Source organism: Astatotilapia calliptera, chromosome 3, assembly GCF_964374335.1.
Source record: "Astatotilapia calliptera chromosome 3, fAstCal68.1, whole genome shotgun sequence".
NCBI lineage: Eukaryota > Metazoa > Chordata > Actinopteri > Cichliformes > Cichlidae > Astatotilapia > Astatotilapia calliptera.
Window position 1 is genome coordinate 53500037 of NC_137424.1, and position 20907 is coordinate 53520943.

A 20907-nucleotide genomic window follows, 5' to 3' on the forward strand; every position below is an offset into this window, starting at 1 on the left:
AGAGGCTAGAGCCTGTCCCAGTAGTCACAGGTAGAGCACACCTGGACAGGTCACCAGTCTGTCAGAGGACAAACACAGAGACAGACATCAGAGTAACAAATCTATTTAAAATTAATGTAAGTTTGCTGCAGCTGTATGTATGAACATGTGTTTCTGTGCTCACAGTCCACCTCTCAGGAACCTGCAGTTCATTTTTAGTCTACTTTAAACAGACCTCACAAAAGGCTGATGTGGCTGGATCAGTAGTCTGATTTAAGTACAGATTTAAGTACTGGTGCATCACTTCACTGCAGTCTTACGTATTTTCCCCACACCTGAATTAAAAAAATACTGATATATACAAATAACAGCTTCAGCTGATGCAGCCTGACTCAATCCTAAATGTTCAGCACACAGAGACACAGAGGTGCCGTTTAAAGTTTAGTGTTAACCTGAGTCACTGATCATTTGCAGTATTACAGAGTCCGGCAGTCTTTGCATGATGTCTACGTCACTGTACGTTTCTAGCTGACTCTCAGGTGTGACAGGTGTGCCAGCAGGAAAGAGTAATAATAACCTGCATCCTGAGGTTTGTCATGCAGGATTAAAGGAGCCAGGCTTTGTTCACACAGCTAGGATTGTATTTTACACTGACCCTGGGTCAGTATAAGTATCATACAGTTTAAACGAAGCACTGAAACTTGCACATATTTATTATAGATGCACTGAAGCTAATCGAGATATTTACTGTCAATCTGTGGCTGCGATTAATCACTTTACTGAAAACTTTATTAACTAGTAACTTCATCATATCTGATATCATATCTCACAGTACAATAATATTGAATGGGTTGCATTGTTGTATTTTGTCATGTTTCTCAGGTCTTTGTCTGAATTTCTACGAACATTATTGCTAAGGATTGTCTTATTGCATTGGAGTCACACTGGGTTAAATATGTACACTTGGGTTTTAAGGGGTATTTATTATTTTCTTCTTTTTTTGGGTTGTATGGAAGCCCCAAACGCAATTTCATTGTTCTTGACAATGACAATAAATAAATACTACTACTACTAGTCATGACAGAAGCTAATATTTCTGTGCTAACATCGTTTAAACAGTAACAGCTTTACTCCAATATAAGCTAACGTTTACACCGTAACTTTAAGCTAGCACCATAAAGACGGTAAAACATGTAATAATATCTACAAATGCATCTTAAAGCTGTTATATTAGCACTCTGTGTATTACTAACATAACCTCATCAACATTATTGACACTCGCTGACTTTTAATAGTCATTCTATAAATGCTGTCCGTTTAACCCTCCTGCCATCCTTTAAAAAACTCACACCCATCACCCTAGGGACCATTCTCAGCCACGCCATAAAAAGACCATATATCCATATTTTATTCCACTTTAAATTAGCCAACCTTGTAAAACTACTTCTCCCTGAAATATTCATGTAAAGTTTTAATTATATTTTCGTTGTTTTAACCCTTCAAATCCCAGTGTTATTACATGAGCGCCCTGTGTTATAAGCCCCAAAAACCAAAAAACGAAACTAAATATTTCCACAAAAAACCAGTTGAAGTAATATGTGATTGTCATTATAAGTAGGCCTTTAGATGGACCAAAGATTGGCACCAACATACATTTTGACCTGCCATTATTTTTTTTGCATTTTTTTTGCAATTTAAAAATTAAAACTTCAAGGCCCTGAGTCTTCATTGACATCCAAGAAAAGAAGAAAAAATAAAATCATATGATGATAATTTGGGGTTGAAAAATAGCGTTTATAATGGAAGTCAATGGGCAGAAAATGGTCCCCAGGGTGATGGGTGTGGGGATTTCTGCTGCTCAGCCATTTTAGGCTGATTTAAGGAATTCACACTGGAATATTAACATTGACAGGTAAAAACTATCCTGTGGCAAGTTTGGTTATATTCCACTGAACACAGTGGAAATGGCAGCCATTTAACACATAGCAGTGGCACAAAAAGGTCCCAAGAAGGCAGGAGGGTTTAAATGGTCTTACCTGTACACACTGCTGTATCCACCGGATTCCAGCCAGAGTGGATTCTGGAGTCTTCCACGCTCCTGTTAGTGATCCTCCATCTGGATGGATGATAACAACCTTCTGAACAATCTAGCAGGAGATGGCCCATATCTATGGGACTGATTTGTGCTAATAACGCCCAATGTATGGACTGATAACAGCCGAAGCGGGTGAATAAAGTCACCCAGTAGCTAGCTGTGCCATTACCCAGCATACATCACTCCCTCCGTAAATACAATAAATAAATACTACTGTGGCTGTAGCTCAGGTGGCAGAGCAGGTCAGCCACTAATCAGAAGGTCGGTGGTTCGATCCCAGGCTGCCTCCTGGCTGCATGTCAAATATCCTTGGGCAAGATACTAACCCCATGTTTGCCTACTGGTGTTGGTCAGAGGGCCCGGTGGCGCCTTTGTCCGGCAGCCTCGCCTCTGTCAGTGCGCCCCAGGGCGGCTGTGGCTACAATGTAGCTTACCATCGCCAGTGTGTGTGAATGGGTGAATGACTGAATGTAGTGTAAAGCGCTTTGGGGTCCTATGGACTAGAAAAGCGCTATACAAATGCAGGCCATTTACAATAAACGATACAAAAGTATCGTTCTACCTGTTTTTGAGGTAGTTGTTTACATTATATAATTTATTGTGTTCTGTATACGTCACTACAATGTGATTTCGGAAATATATAAATATACGGACAACAGGCTCTTCCACGGCAATCTCTTGTCGTCAACAGAGGCGGAGCCAGACATTTGAAACACCCGGGGCTTAGCCCAAAAGGGTAGTATGCATGTGGGATTTTTTTTTTTTTGGGGGGGGGGGGTTGAAATGACTGAAAGATTAATAGGCTCTGTTTTGAGTTTCGTTCAAAAAAGAATGACTTCATATAGGGAAAAATATATATCACATGTGCAGGACACCTTAAACTAGTTTTTTAATTAAGCAGCAAGGCAGAACAAAGTCGGGGCTGTATCAAGACACGCGGACTAAACCCCAATTGAATGGGTTGCATTGTTGTATTTTGTCATGTTTCTCAGGTCTTTGTCTGAATTTCTACGAACATTATTGCTAAGGATTGTCTTATTGCATTGGAGTCACACTGGGTTAAATATGTACACTTGGGTTTTAAGGGGTATTTATTATTTTCTTCTTTTTTTTGGGTTGTATGGAAGCCCCAAACGCAATTTCATTGTTCTTGACAATGACAATAAATAAATAAATACTAAATACTAAATACAAATTCAACCCGACCCAGAATTGATCCGGAATTAAAACAGGACTACAACAGTTCAAAATCAGGACTACTTGGTATTTAACCAAGACAGAACCAGAATCAGAACTACACTGTTAGACTTTTCATCGCCACTTTACGGTAACATACTGGCGTCACTGTTGCCAGCGTCATACTGTGACGCCGTGTTACGGTAGCTTACCGTTCTGCAGGATGATACCGTTTTTTGCTGGTGTGGTATAATACTCTTGGACAAATTATGGTAACGCACCGTAGCCCTTTTTACGGTATCTCACTGGCGACAGTGACGCCAGTGAGATACCGTTATGTCGTTATGTCGTAAATTACGTCCGAGATATTCGAGTGTAAGTGAATGCAGCATCGGCTTCTGCACTATGTGCATCACGTTAGCAAAGGTAGGAGAGCCAAGCACGAAAGACGGTACTGCAGGAAACAATTTTTCGAAAGAAAATGAGGACAGAATAAATGTCCCGGTAAGTAATATTAAGTTTGTTGAGTTTAGTAAACTTCGGTGAAATTAGAATACCAAAGAAAAAATAACACTTAAAGAATTATTGCAGCCGTCGAATATTTCAGACAGTATGCTACTGAGGGGAGCTAACATAAGAGTTATGAGTTATAAGATGTAATCTAAGTCGTAACATTGCTGTATGGAGCTGCAGATTTGGTTGCAGGTTAACATAGCTGGACTGGCCATCGGGCATACCGGGCATATGCCCGGTGACTTTTTTTTTTTTTGTAATGGCATGAACAGTGAGAGGTGGTGGATTGGCCAGATGCAGGTCGATGTGTAAAAATAACTCAGTTGTTTGGTGGTGGCTATGGCGGGGCTTCCACAGAGGCCAGCAGGTGGATGAGGGAAGAGGAGGCAGGAGGAGAGCCCCGAGGCAGCCACCAGTCCGAGTGTCAGGTGAACTGAACTTCAGGTAAGAAGTTATGACCTGCAGTCTATCTGGGTCAGATATAAACCAAGTTTAGGTGGAGTTTATTTTTGTTGTGCTGACTTTTTACCGTCAGTTGCAATAACTCGTACTGCGTTCTAGCCAGCTTGACGGAGTTTTTATACAGTACAGCTGGGTGGGTGCTATGATGTTACTAATAGTGAACTTTATTTTATTCATAAGGTTAGTTAGTAGAGTTGCCAACGGCTCCTTAAAAAATGGAATGGTCCCTCATTCAGAGAAAATATTACACGTTTCGTATTGAGCTGAGAAGAGACGCAGTTCGTCCCGGACTTTCGCTATAATGAAAAAAAGACACAAAGCTGGAGTTATTCTGTGTTTACGCTGCACAGCTGCCTCTTCTTCTCTCATCCTCTCACCCTCCCTCTCCTGTTGCTACTTCAATCATGAAACTGATCAATGATCAGCTGATCGACTTTTCTCTCTTGTTTATTTATCGCCCACTTTGCGCCAGAAACAAGAAACCAGCGGATGTCGCGCTAAACAACAGCAGCACTTTTAAGCTTGATCAGCTGTTGTTAGAATTTATTTAATATTAATTTCTAGTACCTCTAGGTTGAGAGGTACCGGCTAGATATAGTCGGGCTCACCTCTACACATGGCTTGGGCTCTGAAACCAGTCTCCTGGAGAGGGGGCTGGACTCTGTCTCAGTCTGGAGTTGCCCCTGGTGAGAGGCGGCGGGCTGGGGTGGGTATCCTAATATCCCCTCGGCTTGCTGCCGGTACGTTGGGGTTTTTCCCGGTGGACGAGAGGGTTTGTTCCCTGCGCCTTAGGGTCGGGGAACGGGTCCTGACTGTCATCTGCGCTTATGCGCCGAGTGGCAGTTCAGAGTACCCAGCCTTCTTAGAGTCCCTGGGGGGGGTGTGCTGGAGGGTGCTCCACCTGGAGACTCTGTTGTCCTGCTGGGAGACTTCAATGCTCACGTGGGTAACGACAGCGAGACCTGGAGGGGCGTGATTGGGAGGAACGGCCTCCCTGATCTGAACCCGAGCGGTGCTCTGTTATTGGACTTCTGTGCTAACCACAGTTTGGCCATAACGAACACCCTGTTCGAACATAAGAGTGTCCATAAGTGCACGTGGCACCAGGACGCTCTAGGCCGTAGGTCGATGATCGATTTTGTAATCGTATCAGCAGACCTGCGACCATATGTTCTGGACACTCGGGTAAAGAGAGGGGCTGAGCTGTCAACTGATCACCACCTGGTGGTGAGTTGGATCAGGTGGCGGGGGAGGACGCTGGACAGACCTGGTGCACCTAAACGCGTAGTGAGGGTGTGCTGGGAACGTCTAGCAGAGGCCCCAGTCCGCGGGATCTTCAACGCACACCTCCGGCAGAGCTTCGACAGCATTCCGAGGGAGACTGGGGACATTGAATCCGAATGGACCATGTTCAGAGTCTCCATTGCCGAAGCTGCTGCATTGAGCTGCGGCCGCAAGGTGGTGGGTGCCTGCCGTGGTGGTAATCCCCGAACCAAATGGTGGACACCAGAGGTGAAGGGAGCCACCAGGCTGAAGAAGGAGTCCTATCGGGCTTGGTTAGCCTGTGGGACTCCGGAGGCAGCCGACAGGTATCGACAGGCCAAGCGGAATGCGGCTCGGGCAGTGGCTGAAGCAAAAACTCGGGTGTGTGAGGAGTTCGGAGAGGCCATGGAAAAAGACTTTCGGACTGCCTCGAAGAGATTCTGGCAAACCGTCAGACGTCTCAGGAGGGGAAAGCGGTGCTCTACCTGCACTGTGTATAGTGCTGGCGGAGCGCTGCTGACGTCGACTGAGAAAATTGTCAGACGGTGGAAGGAATACTTCGAGGACCTCCTTAATCCCACTGAGACGTCTTCCGAGGAGGAAGCAGAGTCTGGGGATGAGGGGAGTGACCCGCCAATTTCCGGGGGCGAGGTCACTGAGGCAGTTAAACAACTCCTTGGTGGCAGAGCCCCTGGTGTTGATGAGGTCTGCCCCGAGTTCCTGAAGGCTCTGGACGTTGTAGGGCTGTCTTGGTTGACACACCTCTGCAATGTTGCGTGGAGATCAGGGGCAGTACCTGTGGACTGGCAGACCGGGGTGGTGGTCCCCATCTTTAAGAAAGGGGACCGGAGGGTGTGTTCCAACTACAGGGGGATCACACTGCTCAGCCTCCCTGGGAAAGTCTATGCCAGGGTGCTGGAAAGGAGAGTTCGTCCGTTAGTCGAACCTCGGATACAGGAGGAACAATGCGGTTTTCGTCCTGGTCGCGGAACACTGGACCAGCTCTTTATCCTCTCCAGGATACTTGAGGGTGCATGGGAGTTTGCCCAACCAGTCTACATGTGTTTTGTGGACTTGGAGAAGGCATTCGACCGTGTCCCTCGGGGTGTCCTGTGGGAGGTGTTGCGGGAATATGGGGTGTCTGGCCCATTGCTACGGGCCATTCGATCCCTATACAACCGTTGCAAGAGCTTGGTTTGCATTGCCGGCAATAAGTCGGACTCGTTCCTGGTGGGTGATGAGCTTCGCCAGGGCTGCCCTTTGTCTCCGGTTCTGTTCATAATTTTTATGGACAGGATTTCTAGGCGCAGCCAAGTGGCGGAGGGCTTTCGCTTTGGTGGCCTCAGAATCTCATCTCTGATTTTTGCAGATGATGTGGTTCTGTTGGCTTCATCGGGTGAAGGCCTCCAGCTCGCACTGGAACGGTTCGCAGCCGAGTGTGAAGCAGCGGGAATGAGGATCAGCACCTCCAAATCTGAGGCCATGGTTCTCAGCCGGAAAAGGGTGGAGTGCCCACTCCGGGTCGGGGATGAGTTCCTGCCCCAAGTGGAGGAGTTCAAGTATCTCGGGGTCTTGTTCGCGAGTGATGGGAGAAGGGAGCCGGAGATCGACAGACGGATTGGGGCTGCAGCTGCAGTAATGCGGACGCTGCACCGGTCCGTCGTGGTGAAGAGGGAGCTGAGTGTAAAAGCGAAGCTCTCAATTTACCGGTCGATCTACGTCCCTACCCTCACCTATGGCCACGAGCTGTGGGTAGTGACCGAAAGAACGAGATCGCGGATACAAGCGGCAGAAATGAGCTTCCTCCGAAGGGTGGCTGGCCTCTCCCTTAGAGATAGGGTGAGAAGTTCAGCCATCTGGGAGGGGCTCAGAGTAGAGCAGCTGCTGCTCCACATCGAAAGGAGCCAGCTGAGGTGGTTCGGGCATCTGACAAGGATGCCCCCTGGGCGCCTCCTGGGTGGGGTGTTCCAGGCATGTCCCACCGGGAGGAGGCCCCGGGGCAGACCCAGGACACGCTGGAGAGATTATATCTCTCGGCTGGCCTGGGAACGCCTTGGTATTCCCCCGGACAAGCTGGAGGAGGTGGCTGGGGAGAGGGAGGTCTGGGCCTCTTTGCTTAGGCTGCTGCCCCCGCGACCCGGCCCCGGACAAAGCGGATGAAGATGGATGGATGGATGGAATTTCTAGTATCAGCTGATGTTTGCTGGAGCCACAGCTGTAAAGCTGCTGGTCATGATGTCGGTTTGGATATGTGGTGAGAGGGAAACATGAAGATGAAACCAGGAGATGTCCTTACTGGATCATCAGAGCTGAACAGTGATGGAGAAACAGGTTTACCTTTTAGGTGACATGAATGAGTTGAAGGGAAGTTATGAACTGTTTCTGAGAGACAAATAACACCAGGATCCTTTTCTAAGTAGCTGACAGCTGGTAACTGTGCAGGGGCGGGTCTAGCAAAGTTTTGCCAGGGGGCCAGGTAGGGCATTAACAGGGAAAGGGGGGCACAAAGAAATACTTTTCTTTCTTATTCTCATTTAAAATATCTAGCTTTTATTAAATAATTATCTAAATCTTACAACCAAAGTTTTTATCTGACGTAAAATGTATAGAAATCATACATATACCAACAAGACAGTGTACATATGGAAAAGATATATATAAATCTTATAAAGTTTGTATCTGTCTTGTGTGAAACTTGTATGAAAAGCATACAAGAGTAAAAACAGATAAGATCCCTTGAAAAATTATATAATGAAACTTGTATGTTTTGGATACTTACTAAAACAATATATGAAAGTAATGAGAAAGTGGCTACTTTCATAAGTTAAGTCATATAAGTTTTTACTATTTCTTTTCCATATGGGCACTGTCACAACAGCATTTGTTTTCATTCAAAGTCTTTATGGCTTTAATACCTGGTGGGCCGGTCTCTAGTCAAAATGCCCGATTTTCTGTCCCAGTCCAGCCCTGCAGGTTAATACTGGCATTGTCACCATGCCAGCTGACTGTATTTCATCATCAGCCAGTGTTGTTCTTTATCAATATTACCAAAGTTTACCATAAGGCAGCATAGAAAGTATTTACTTGCTTTCAGGTTTTATTCAAATGTTAGTCTTTTCAGTTGTTTCCCCACTTTTTTCCTGTTTCAAAATCAAACACCAGTTTGTGAGAAGATTATCTTCTTTTTTTAACAGGCAGATAAAGTTTTACATTGGCATTGGCTAATTTGTCAATTGTTTGTTACAAATGTTCATATTTTAATATTCAAAAATGTTTTTGCCCAAAACATATGTGCACTATATGTCAGTAAAAATACTATGCAAATATTGCTGTCCTTGAATGCTGAATAAACACTGACTGATTGTATCTCTTGTACTTTATCAATGCAGTATCTAAAAACTTTGCACCGTAGTGGTTAAAATCTCATTCTAATAAGAGTTAAAAGCGCATTCGGTTATTAGGTTTACAGGGTTATTGAATTATGGTTAACGGTTGGTAGAATTTTTTTTTTAAACATTATCTGCCAATTACATCTGCCACCCTTCTCCAAATCTGTGCCCCTACCTGGCCCCCCCAACAAAAATTTTCTAGACATGCCACTGCAGAGATGATCACACACTTGAAGTTCAGAGATGAATGAAATATTTCTACTTTGTTTGAAGTTTGACTGCAGGTCAGAGTTTGTCCAGCAGGTGGTGCTGCTGCATGAAACCAAACAAACTGATTCATCATGATGGCCGATGCAGTTTTACTATTCCTCTGTGTGCAATTATTTTCACTTAACTGTTAACTTTGTTTTGCTTTGTTCCATCAAATCACTGAATACATTTTTTTTCGAAGCATCTGGACTTCTTTAAGTTGCTTGAAAGCATTTCACCTCTCCTCCAAGAAGCTTCTTCAGTTCTAAGTTCAAATGGTGAAAGCCACAGATTTAAGCCCCGTGGGAATGTCCTCCAAGAGAGACATTGACTATTGATCCTTTAGCTAATTACACGAGCCAAGGTGTAAAAATGGGTGTAGGTCACAATCACAGTGAAGAAAAAATTAAATAAATGCTTGCTGTTCTTTAACGTCACAGTTTGATCAGCTCAAACATCTCAGTTCATCAAGGTGAACTGGTTCATTCAGGTTTCTTTGTTAGAACAGAAAACAATCTTGATTAGTAAATTTAATCTGTTTCATTCATATTACATCATGCAAGAGATCAAACTAAATGTGAGACCGCAGCTTCAAAACTCATTTTACGTAATCTAAATGCTGCCTTTTTTTTTTTACTTTAGCACCAGGAGTAAGATGCACTCCAATTCCAATACCAACTTCTTTGGAGCAATAATAACTCAGTTGTGCCAAAGATACTTATCGTTAACATATTTTGTCTTTCTTCTTTGGGTGACTTTTTATTCTCTTTCTAACACATACTCAAATAAATAGGTGAATGCTACTGTTATTATTTTTATCTAGTGTCTTGTTAATTGACTTTCATTCAGCTGTTGATAAACATTGATTACTGTGTAACACAATCATTCAGTTTCATTTTCAAAGTTGCAGCTTTTACTGCTTTTAAATGGCCTGTATTTATATAGCGCTTTACTAGTCCCTAAGGACCCCAAAGTGCTTTACATATCCAGTCATCCACCCATTCACACACACATTCACACACTGGTGATGGCAAGCTACATTGTAGCCACAGCCACCCTGGGGCGCACTGACCGAGGCGAGGCTGCCGGACACTGGCGCCACCGGGCCCTCTGACCACCACCAGCAGGCAATGGGTGAAGTGTCTTGCCCAAGGACACAACGACCGAGACTTTTACTGCTCTAAATCCCACAGCAGCTCCAACTGCAGCACCTACTGCAGCCCCCACTGGAGCCCCTATACCTCCAAAACCAGCTCCAAGAGCAACTTCAATGCCAATTCCAGCAGCAGCTCCAACAATAATGTCATCCCAATTTCCCAGAGTAAACGCGTTCCTTCTTTCTGCTTTGTATCTTGTTTCTTTGGCCGTCATCTTTGGATTTTCTTTCTGAAGTTGTTCCATCTCTGTTTTTATGGCTTTCTCTGCCTCTTCAAACTTTCTGGTGGTGTAGCAGCATCCTCCATTTCTCTCAGTCATTGTGTTGCTTTTCTTCAGCAGCTCTCTGACCTCAGAGGGATCCTTGTTTCTGTTGTTAAAAACATGATATCCTCCACGGCACTGACTGATAATGTCATTGAGATCTGGATGTTTGATTGCTTCTTCTATGGTGTCTTTATTCACATCATCTTCATGGATTACCAAGGCCATCATGTAATCAGCTGCTTTTTCATCAAATATCTTCTGAATGATTTTCACAGTTTTTTGTTCTTCTTTGGTGAATCTGTTTGGTTGGATCACAACCAGGAACACATGAGGACCAGGAGCAGCAAAGGACATGCATCTAACAATCTCTCTCTTCACCTCCTCTTTAGTTAGTTTAGTTTCATACAGACCTGGAGTATCAATTACAGCCAATGTTTGACCTTCAAACTGACATGTTTCCTCTGACACTCTGATGTTGTTAAAGACATGATATCCTCCACCGCACTGACTGATGAAGCCACTGAGAGCTGGATTATCATGATCATGTTTTCCATGGTGACTTCATCCCTCTCCAGATTGTCTCCGTAGGTGAACAAGGCCATAGTGTAACATGCTGACTGTTCTCCAAACATGTTCTTGATGATTTTGACAGTTTCTTGTTCTTCTTCTGTGAATCTGTTGGCCTGAATCACAACCAGGAACACATGAGGACCAGGAGCAGCAAGGAAGATGCAGCTACTGATCTCTTCCTTCACCTCCTCTTCAGTTTTTCTGGTGTCAAATAAACCTGGAGTATCAATTACAGCCAGTTTTTGACCATCAAACAGACCTGTTTTCTTCTGACACTCTGATGTTACTGTGGAAAAAGATGATGAGGATTTAAAAGCTTTTTCTCCTAAGATGGTGTTTCCCGATGCACTCTTCCCACCTCCAGTTTTCCCAATAAGAACAATCCTTAGATCAGCCTCTCTGAACATTTCAATGGTGAAGTATCTTCCTCCATTTCTCTGAACCATTGTGTTAATCTTCTCCAGCAGTTCTCTGACCTGACAGGGATCCTTGTCTGTGTTGTTAAAAACATGATATCCTCCACCACACTGACTGATGAAGTCACTGAGAGCTGGATTTTTACTGATTAATTCTTCTATGGTGTCTCCATCTGACTTCAGGTCATCTCCATGGGTGAACAAGACTAATGTGGAACATACTGACCTTTTTCCAAACATCTTCTGAACCATTTTCACTGTTTCTTGATCTTCTTCTGTGTATTTGTTGGCCTGAATCACAACCAGGAACACATTAGGACCAGGAGCAGCAAAGCAGATGGCTCTCTCCATCTCTGCTGTTAACTCCTCTTCAGTTTTACTGGAGTTACACAGACCTGGAGTATCAATTACAGCCAGCTTTTGACCATCAAACTCTCCTGTTTCCTTCTGACACTCTGATGATGTCAATCCAAAAGCATTCCCTTTTCCTAAGATGGTGTTTCCTGAAGCACTCTTTCCAACTCCAGTTTTCCCAAGAAGCAAAATCCTTAATTCTGGCTTCTCTGGTTCCTTTGGTTCTTCTTGCTCTGGTGAAAAGGTAAAGGCAGGTTCAGTATAAGGAAGACTTGTGTTGTTTGTAGACTGAATGTAAAATTTAACAGGGGCAGGGATAGCTCAGTAGGTAAAGTGGTCGCCCCATGATCGGAAGGTCGGCGGTTCGAATCCACTTAACGGCTACCCTGAGGTACCCCTGAGCAAGGTACCGTCCCTACACACTGCTCCCCGGGCGCCTGCTTAGTGGGCTGCCCACTGCTTCACAGAGTGAATGGGTCAAATGCAGAGAAAAACAAGTAATTTCCCCATGGGGATCAATAAAGTATCCATTATTATTATTATTTTCCCTTAAATCTACTAAATATTTTGTACTGAAAAAAGAAAAAGAAAAGGGAAACAAGAAAGCTTATTCTGAGGGGGTCAGGTGGGCACTAACTAATTTTCCAGGAAATTATTTCTGCACCAAAAAAAACCCCTAAAAACAAACCTGAAGTTAAAGAGCTGTATAGAAATAACAGGACTGCATTTGCACATGTATCCTTGTCAGAGAAGTACAACACCAATAAAAAGAAGTGGCGAGGGTGTGTCAAATTAAATAATAACAGGATGCAGTTGTTGCGGCAATTTTGTTAAATTTGTATGAAATATAATTTGTATTCATTTTTGTTTTTTCTTTAAAACAGTAAGAATATATTTACCCAGTTTTGCTATCTAAATTTGCAATTAATTTTACTTTTTTAAAAGTTTTGGAAAAATGATTAGTTTGGTAACTTTCAGACCCTGCCATTAAATAAGGTATTAAGAGCACACTGTGGGGGTGTGGTGGAAATGTTTTGTGTTTTGTTTGCCAAATGTCAGGTGGGACAACGGGTAGGTTTAAAATGATTTTTGGCCACTTTTTGAACTTGTGGAATCAGATTAAGTTAACTTTCGTTTATGTTTAAATTGTAAGGAATTATTGGGTTGATTTTTTGTTTATATTTTATGTTACGTTCCCCCCGAAGGGGTCTAGGCATATGAGTGAGGGGACCAGTAACAAATGAGTCCGGAATCAGAATGAAAAGGAAAACAGACAGAGTTGTTCTGTATTAATAGAACTTTATTACGAAATGGTACAGGTGGATTACAAACGACATTAACATTAACTTAAAGGGCCGGCAACGCCGTCTTACCAACAACGCCAAAGAAACAAAGAAAACGCTCGCAGCCACGAAAGGCAGGAGGACTACCAAACAAACACAATAAAAAAGGAGGCACTTCCCACACTTCCTACCCTACTCCCCACCACGGGGAGACACTCTCAGGGCCCACAAGCCCGTCTGCTCACTGGTCAGAAAGAGGCTGTCTGTCCAACATCTAGCACCAAAACGCGTAGAGCCACCGAGGAAAAAAGCCACCCTGCTCACAGCTCATCCCCAGTTTAAATAGCCTCAGAGGATGATTGCTGACTGGAGTCAGGTGGCAAACGAGGCTAATCAGCAGCAGCTGTGTCCTGGGGAGAGAGGAGAGTGAGAGAGACAGAGAGGGGTAGGAGTGGCAAGAGGGGTGGAGGCGGGGAGAGTGGGCAAACACCCCACCCACACACTCCCACAGCCTCACAGAACGTAACATTTTACCACGAAATAAACACCATATATTTTCAAAGAATCAAGTTGGAAGTGTGTTCTGAAATAAACCACCCGTTGCCACCCATGGCCTTTTCATGGACTATTTTTCTGTTTTGGAACTTAAAAGGTTGTGACAGTAGTAATTTTATAAACCCATATTTATATTTTATTCAACATATCAAATATTTAAATTGTGATATTTTACTATTTCACAAAAATACTGACTCATTTTTAATTTGATGTCAGCAACATGTCTCAAAAAAGTTGAGACAGGGGAAACGAAAGGCTGGAAAAGTAAGTGGTACTGAAAAAGAAACAGCTTGAGGAACATTTTGCAACTAGTTAGATTAACTGGCAACACAAATTGTTTTATTGGACATACAAAAAGCATCTTAGAGAGGCAAAGTTACTCTAGTGGTCCAGAGGTGTCATTTCGTGGGTCTTTTGATCCAGCATTTTGAGTTTTGTGCCCTTTTGTATTATGTTCTAGTTTCTATGGTATAGAGTTTAACCTATTAGTTAGTTAGTTCTGTTTGAGTTCTCTATGTTTCCCTATTTAGTTCTTCTCTGTTTAGGTTCCTCCAATGTCTTCAGTGTGTGAGTCTGTCATGTCCTCGGTGTTTAAGTCTCCCTCGCCCTTTGTGTGTCTCAGTGATGTCTTTGTCTCCCTCTCTCTCCTCTCCTCCCCTTGTTTACATGTTTCCTCTTGCATCTCATTCCATGTCCCCCAATCCGTCATGTGGGTTCTCCCTGGCCCTATGTGTTTGCTTTTTAATTATGTCTATGTCCCATCTCCCGTTTCTATTTCCCTGCTGTTACGTCTTAGGTCTATGTCTCTGTGCTTCCTGTTTTATTTTGACAGTTTTGCGTCCCATGTTCATTGCGTACAGTTTGCTTCCCCCTGTCTTGTCATTATGTTCATTCATCCCACCTGTGCTCCCCATGGGTTTCTTTTTTCTTCATGAACCTCATGTCTATTTATTAGGGGTGCAACGATACTTGTATCGATATTGAACCGTTTGATACAGTGCTTTTGGTTCAGTACGCATATGTATTGAACAATACAAATTTTTTTATTTCTTTTATCAACTTTTCTTCTGACGATGCTGTCTGTGTTGAGCGCTCAGTGGATCTGCGTTCCACTACTCCGCCTAGGCTGCACTGTCGAGCGCAGATCCACTGAGCGCAGCACAAGCTAGCAAGACAGAAGCTAAGCTCGTTGCAACATGGCAAATTGAACCTCCCCCACCCTCATTCAGATCTGGCCTTTGGAACTATTTTGGTCTTCATGTGAAGTATGACGCTGAAGGTAAGTGTGTCACGGACAAAAGTAAAACAGTATGTCGGATGTGCCACGCAATGCTCAATTACATGGGTGGGAACTACTGCGTTAGCGCAGTTTGCTCGTTAACGTGTTGACGCTGTCCAGCCCCACGCACGGGGCAATCCGTGGTAGCTCGTTAATGGAGATTTGCCGTGTTGTGGCGTTAACGTCATTTCAGATTAACACTGACAGCACACAACGAATATGACTGCACATTTACTCCGACATCATCCTAGTGCAAAGACAAGTGGAAGCAGACAAAAACAACAAGCACGCATGCTACAAACTTTACCCGAGTCATTTAGACAGCCGTTAGCACATGATTCTCCTTATGGGGACCTGATATGGTTAATATGCTGCTGAGAATATAGCCCAGAAGAAGCGTATAGTATAGCTTTTGTTTTGGAAAGAGCCATTTCTCTGTAATAAACTCATCTTTTCCAAAGATGAGTGATTCCTCAATCAGATAGATTTTTTTTTTATTACTTTGTTGTTTCAGCAACATTAAATTTAAAAACTGTACTTTTGAGTTAAAATATATATTTGTAATTTTAATAAATGACAAATTAAAAATGCATGAACATTTTTTTGTATCGAAAAAATATCGAACCGTGACATCAAAGTATCGAACCGAACTGTGAATTTTGTGTATCGTTGCACCCCTACTATTTACGTGTTAGGCTGCCATTCATTCTTTGTCACGTCGTCTGTGTCTTCACGCCATGTTTTCAAGGCTCCATATTTCCAGGTCTTCATGTTTCCATGTTCATTTTTTCCAGGGCTTGTGTGTTTAGTTTAGTTTTCCCAGTTTAGTCTTAGTGAGTTCCCTTCCTGCCTTTTGTTTTGTATGTCGGTTATCAACCTGCAATAAACAGCTTGCCTTCTGTTCCACCTCACTCACGCCTCAAGTGTCTGCATTTGGGTCCTCTTTCTCTCTCCACACAGTCTGCCAAAATATACCCAGACAGGTGGTACATTAGTACCTATAAAACTAACAGCTTGCACATCTGGAAAGACCCCGTCAATGCTGAAAAGTATATACAAGTTTTAGAGCTACATCCAGACAACATATTTTTCAGAGACCACTTTGAATATTAATGCAAGACAATGTTAAACTGCATACTGCATCTATTACAACAGCACAACTAGAAGAGTCCATGTGCTGAACCAGCCTGCCTGCAGTCCAGACCAACTTTAAACATTTTGAGCATCATAAAATTAAAATACAGTCAAGAAGATCCAGAACTGTTGCACAACAAGAATCTTATATCACAAAAGATTGGGACAACATTTCTCTCCAAAATGTTCAGAACTGTTCTCCTTTGTTCCCAGATGTTTAAAGATTGCTGTTAGCTACTCTTTATATATAAGCATTTGTACCAAACTTTGAACTGGAAGTCTATTTAGAATGGATAAGTAGCCTATCTGACATGAACAACTGGATGATGAATCTTTAATTAATGTCTCACATAGCAGGTAAGATGGATTTTAGATTTGTTTTTGGTGAAAAAAAATCTTTTTTTATGGAATATTATACTCTGCTTCATCCAAAAGGGGAAAACATAAGAGTAATAATGATCAAAATAAATTCTACTGTAAGTGAAAATGAATAGAACTTTCTGGCATTCATGTAGGTATTTTCTTGTCTTACTCGAAGACCACTTAAAGTGCTTTTAACAATTCACACATTAATCATACACTCATAGAGCACTTTGTCATCTTTCTTCAGGCATTTCATCGACCTCACATCCACAGAATATATGAAATCACCAACTCTAATTCAAATGTTATTTGTCACACAATTAACCTAGTAACCATGTCTCTGGATGGTAGAAGGAAGCTGGAGTAACTGGGGAAAACCCATTCAGGTACAAGGAGATCATGCAAAAGCCAGAAAAAAAGATCACTGCCAAGTTTTGAACCAGTAACCTTCTTGCTGTGTCAGCTATTGTAGATTTTGCCTCTGTGTCCAGCTGCTGTCTCCAATATCTGTATGTCTTCCTTCTCCTTTACATTTAACTATTTCAGTGTTTGAGGACTCCTAACCAGTAGGCGCCTGACTCTGTAGGAATATGGACAAATGTGCTGGGAACTAAGACAGTGTCAAGGTCCCCCATTTGATTTTTGTCGCCATTGTCCTATTAAAAAATGCACACAGATATTGTAAAGTTTCTCATTTTAAACGTGGTATGTTTTCTATGTTCTATTGTAAATAATTCTGGGTGTGTGAGATTTGCTAACTATTGCACTGGAACTGGAGTTGTAGATTTGGTGGGTGCAGCATTAATGTGCTGTTGATTAGAGATGCTAGATTAGTGCAAGCTGCCCAAACCACAAGGGGAGGTGTTGAAATAGATACGTATGAAACCTCAAAACTGTTTCACAGGAGTTTGCTGCCCTATGCTTCCTGTTTCAGAGTGCTGAATGTTTATCAGTGAAGAGAACAAATGTTGAGTGAGACGAACAAGAAAACACCTTCATCACTTCATTCCTCTCAGCAGGTTTAATGTAAATGTGTTCAAATCTTATTTTACTTCTTCTTGTGTCATCAAGAAACTGTTGACTATATTACTTAAAAAGCAATTCTTTTCCAAAAAAAAAAAAAAGGGGGGGGGCAATAATAACAATAACATTAATAATAATAAGAGCAATATGCAATAAACATACACTCATTCTCTTATTTATTAAGTCATTCCTTTGCTCATACCTTTCTTGCACTTAAAAAAAATCCACTTTAAGTTACTGTGTTGTGTTTAGTTGTCCAACGTGGGACAGTTTCCATTTTTGTTGTACTATTGTACTGGGTATGACTGTGCAATAAAGAGTTATCTTACAAAGTGTTTAGAGAACCATCAAAGATGCCAAAGATGAACAGAAATTGTTAGAGGAAGAGATCAAACAAGAAGATAAACTCTAATAACGACTAGAATCAGAGAATGTTGAGTTTTATTACCCTTTTATATGAAATTCATGTTATAGATTAGTCTTTTTAAATATACTCACCAAGGCGAGCGTATTTGCTGGCCATGTTGTCTTTTACGGGCAGGTAATGGGTGATTTTCTGTGTCTGCTAATGTTCTGCTGCTCAGCAGTTTCTTGTTTATCACTTTGCAGTGTTTGAATGTGTGGAAACATATCTGAGAGGTGGGGCAAAAAGGTCAGAAGGAAACAGAAACAGTTAGTTGATGGTTACATGTCATTCAAATTGAGTTACTTTTGTATGAGAGATGAGTTCATACTTTGTGCATGTTTTGTTTTGGGAGTATTTAAAGAAAAAAGAGGAGAGCTCATCTCTAATCTGGGTGTTCAAACTGTGTAAGTGTGGAGCTCTGAGCACTGACAGATAGTCACAAACTTTGTTTTTAATATTGATGTATCTGTTGCTTTCACAGTCTTGCATGCAGGCTCTGTCCCCTCAGAGGAACCAGCTCTTGGTTAAACATTTTCACTGCAGGGCACGTTTTAGTGAACCAGCTGCTATCGATCTCCACACCTCAACTACAGAAAGACACAATTTATAATAGCAGTTCATTTCATGCAGTGTCACACTAGTAGCTCCCAAAGTGCAGAGCCATTGCAGGGGGGGGGGGAAGAGTGCTTGGACACTGCTGGCATAATGTACAGGTTTTTGATGGGGCTCTTACACAAACAGAAAGCAGAGGTTGAAGCATCGCCAAATATGCTTCCAAACCAACTTCCTTCCAAGCCAAAGACTAGAAAATATGATGAAGTATATCTTCTTCATCATCTTTTATACATTAAAGTTACAGCAGAATAAAAATAATTGTCTGGCAAAATGTCCTTCGTTTGTTAAAATAATTCTGTCCGATACCACGTGAGAACAATAAATATATAATTTTCTGTGTAACACTCAAACTGAATGGTAATGTGACAACACTCATTTTCACATTTTCACAAAACTAAAACATCACTACTTCCACGTCTAATTGTCTGTAATGGAGGCGGAGTAAACTGGATCCGTACTCCGCGCCCAGCAAAAACTCGCGAAGCAGGGTCAGTTTCAGTTCCTCTATCTTGCAGGACTCTGTGAGTTTAAAAAGTTACAATATGAAACAATCTGGCAGGTTCAATAGGTCATGTGTTAACAGTTTATAGACACTTGCTTTTAATTTTTATTCTTTGCACATAAATCGTTCTCATTAATGGCAATCAATTTCTCCAACAGTGTCAGTAATGATTTAAAATAGGAAAAAAAAAACAATAATTAATTAAATATGTAATTAATTTAAATTGGAAATAAATGAATTCATATTTTGTCACTTGAGATCCTCCATACAGAAACCGCTTTAATAACTGTAGGTATTAAAGATAAAGCACTGCAGTGATTTGAATCATATCTATCTAATAGACTCCAATTTGTTCATATAAATGGAGAGTCCTCTTCAGTCACTAAGGTTAATTATGGAGTTCCACAGGGCTCTGTGCTCGGACCAATTCTATTTACATTTCACACGCTCAGGGCAGGACTGGGACAAAGTCAGGGGTTACAGTGAGATTTGGCAAGTGAGGGAACACAAAGATGTGTTGTAGTGGCTCACTATCTCGGTGAGCTCCATTTCCTACACTAACATTGTCTTTATACTAGACCATATGAAGTTGGCATAATTATTTAGTTTAGTAAAAAAACAACTATATATATATATATATATATATATATATATATATATATAGTAGGGGTGCAACGATATTCGTATCGATATTGAACCGTTCGATACAGTGCTTTCGGTTCGGTACGCATATGTATCGAACAATACAACATTTGTAATTTATTTTATCAATTTTCCTTCTGACGATGCTGTCTGTGTTGAGCGCTCAGTGAATCTGTGTTCGACTACTCCGCCTAGGCTGCACTGTCCAGCGCAGATCCACTGAGCGCTCAACACAGACAGCATAGTCAGAAGGAAGAGCGCAGGGCTAGCTAGCGAGGCAGAAGTTAAGCTCTGCTTGCAACAAGCAAATTGAATCTCATTCAGATCTGGCGTTTGGAATTATTTTGGTTTTCATGTGACGTATGACCCTGAAGGTAAGCGAGTCATGGACTAAAGTAAAACAGTATGTTGGATGTGCCATGCAATGCTCAATTACATGGGTGGGAACTAGTGTGTTAGCGCAGTTAGCTCATTAACGTGTTGATGCCGTCCAGCCCCATGCACGAGGCGATCCGCGGTAGCTCGTTAACGGAGATTTGCCATGTTGTGGTGTTAAGGTCATTTCAACGAGATTAACCTGAAAGCACTAGTGGGAACACAACGAATATGACTGCACATTTACGCCGACATCATCCTAGTGCAAAGACAAAAACAACAAGCATGCTACTAACTTTAGCCGAGTCATTTAGACAGCTGTTAGCACATGATTCTCCTTATGCTGCTGAGAATATAGCCCAGAAGAAGCGGATAGTATAGCTTTTATTTTGGAAAGAGACATTTCTCTGTAATAAACTCTCTTTTCCAAAGATGAGTGATTCCTCAATCAGATACAGGGCTTGCAATATCGCTAGCCCGACGTCCCGGAGCTAGCGATTTTTTCAGTCGGGCTACCAAAATCTATCTCTTCCCTGCCCGTCGGGCTATTGTACGAAAAATATATGTCAATGCTTTTGCATTCTTTCAGAAATGTAGCTGGGTAATTATGTCATTGGCATCGGTGAGCCACTGTCAATATGTGACATATTGAAATCGCGTTTGAATTTGCGCTTGTTTTTTTTGCTTTCACTTTGCAATCGTGCGAACTGCAGATAGAGAGCGACAGCACTGATCTGTGAGTGATGATAATTTGTGCACCAATTCCTCTGACATCGTCTTATCAATCGTTAGCTTACTATGCAAACACGACAAGTGAAATCTCCCGCAGCTTAAACATGTGA

At 42.2% G+C, this 20907-nt stretch overlaps 1 pseudogene; it reads right to left on the reverse strand.

The window, feature by feature from the left end:
• Positions 1–5: 5 nt before the first annotated feature.
• Positions 6–18048, reverse strand: LOC113014250 (GTPase IMAP family member 8-like; annotated as a pseudogene).
• Between the last annotated feature and the right edge of the window lie 2859 nt (positions 18049–20907).